The sequence below is a fragment of the Nannobrachium achirus genome (genome assembly GCF_963921795.1).
Source record: "Nannobrachium achirus genome assembly, chromosome: 6".
Lineage (NCBI taxonomy): Eukaryota > Metazoa > Chordata > Actinopteri > Myctophiformes > Myctophidae > Nannobrachium > Nannobrachium achirus.
In genome coordinates, this window is record NC_137815.1 from 51,063,605 (window position 1) to 51,066,104 (window position 2,500).

Consider the following 2,500-nt stretch of genomic DNA (forward strand, 5'->3'; position numbering starts at 1 on the left):
GGGGGGGAGAGAGAGAGAGAGAGAGAGAGAGAGAGAGAGAGAGAGAGAGAGAGACAGACAGACAGAGAGAGAGAGGAGAGAGAGAGAGAGAGAGAGATGGAGACAGGTGCACTCTATTGGGCGGGCGGGAGGGGAGTTAACTGGGCATCAGCTTGTAGATCTGTTATTTATGCTGTGTTCATTTCCTAGAATAAAAACGAAATATCTTCAACAAAACGAGAAAACAAAACTAAGCCATGATGATCGCTGTCCAAATTAACACTGTATGTTTGAATAGATGAAGCGTATAAATTAGTACAGTAAAATCTGTGTTCAACTAATTTTTGGCATTTGCAATTCTTTCACCATAATAAAAACTGCATGCATGCTCTGGAGAGGGCACTTTTTTTACAGACGGATAAAAGGGCAGGGGTTCAAGCCCCCTTTGATGTCTATGTGTGCACGTGCCTGAGAGTGTGACTCAAAACGGTTCCTTATAATGAAACAACGTTCTCTTTGGATAGGCTGTCATCTGCTTTTAGGGGGCACGGCTTCACGCCAGTAGCCAATGAAATATTATGCATGATATCGGCTGGAGTGAAGCGTGGTGATGATGATATGAGGAGGCTTCAGCAAAGACACACTGTAGGAGGAGAGGACACGCAAGACTTTGAATAATGGAGGCTTGGAGAACAAATAGATCTATCTAAGCTAGGGGAAATGTATACAGAGAGTGTGTCACACACACACACACACACACACTTCTGAGCAGGGGTGTCACCCCAAATTCTGGGCCCTGGGTACAAGGATTCACTGCGAGCCCCCCATGAATGTTTCTTCATAGGGGGAGGCGGTTTAACCCATTTAGACCGGGAACGCATTATTACGCATTATATTGTACTTAACTATTGAAAAATGGCAAGATATACAAGCTCACAGCGCGGCACCGAGTGCTGCGCTGCGAGCTCGTAGATCTGCTATTTTGAAGATTTGTGAAAAGTCTTTGAATATTTCAAATCCTTCTAAGGCTCAAACCTTTTCATGTGAAGGACCCCCAAAATTATATATATTTGGCCATGGACCCCCATCTCAAAATACTTAGTTCCAGGGACCCCACCCAGAACAGTTTTTTGAGTTACAAATGTCCACTTAAAAAATACATACATTCAAAGATTTGCACACATTATTTTTCAATAGCTAAAGTATAAAATAATTAGGGCCCTAGTAACTCAGTCCCACTCCCCCCCCTTGTGTGACGCCCCTGCACACTTCTGAGTGTCTCCGAGGGAGTCTGATGTAACCGAGGGCAACAGAATCACCGGCGTTTGACTGACACTTTGACTGACATTTGGAACATGCCACACTGTTTGACATCGTCTTTCATCCTAACCTCCCCTGGGACGGCCCCGTCCCCACTGTACTGTACATTGTCTGTACTTCTATGATTTTAAACTTCTTATTCTTTTTATATATAACCCATTTAGAACGGGTACACATTATAGTGTATTATTATTTTATGCTTTAACTTATTGAAAAATAGCAGATATAAAACACTCACAGCGCGGCACCAAGTGCCGCGCTGTGAGCTTGTAGATCTGCTATTTTAAAAAATCATGAAAATTCGAATTTTGACCCGATTCTATAAGTGTCTTTTGATTCCTTCTAAGGTTTCTTTTTTAAAAAACCTATGTTTCAATGTCAAGCAATCTGGCCAGCCATCGTCAAAGAAAGGTCCTTTTCACATAACTTGAGCTCAGTTAGTCTGTTCTTGAGAGACTACTATGTCAGTGGTTCTCAAACTTTTTCATGTGAAGGACCCCAAAATTATATCTATTTGGCCACAGACCCCATCTCAAAATATTTAGTTCCAAAGGGAACACCCAGAAGCAAAATTTCAGTTACAAATGTTCGCTTTGAAATACATTATATCAAAGATTTGCACACATTTTCGTGACTTTTTCAAAAATAGCAGATCTACAAGCTCGTGAGCTTGTATATCTGCTATTTTTCATTGTTTAAAAGCATTCAATAATTCTAGGCCTAAATGGGATAAAAGTATACTGCAAGAAATGTCGTGCTGTCAGGCAGAAAACTCTTTATCTCCATGTTATAACCTTCTGTGTTTTCATAAATTAACGCTCTACTTGATCATAATACGACGCCACACAAAAGCATCAAAAGTAGCAGGTCTACGATCTCATAAATGCGTGCGATTTGAGCTTGTAGATTTTTTAATTTGAATCCTAAAAAGTAACAGTTTTTTGGACATAATGAGGTTTCCACCCGAAAGAGACGATATATGCATCATTATATTCAATCGCACTCGTATTTGATCATAAATATGATCAAATATGAGAATATGAATCTCTTCAGTGGTTAGAGGCCATTATAGTGATGAATGCAGAATGAGAACAATGGTTGAACTTGAACTCAATTTGAACGCTCATTTCAACGCTCCACTCACATAATCTGTCTGTCTGCCATTAGGCTAACAACTAAGTTTTAATCCAAGTTATTTCAT

General features: G+C 40.2%; 1 protein-coding gene across 1 annotated transcript in view; it reads right to left on the reverse strand.

Annotated features, from left to right (window-relative positions):
* Positions 1-2,500, reverse strand: part of LOC308286272 (forkhead box protein P4-like) — a 45,759-nt gene that overhangs the window by 10,976 nt on the left and 32,283 nt on the right. The window lies entirely within an intron of this gene.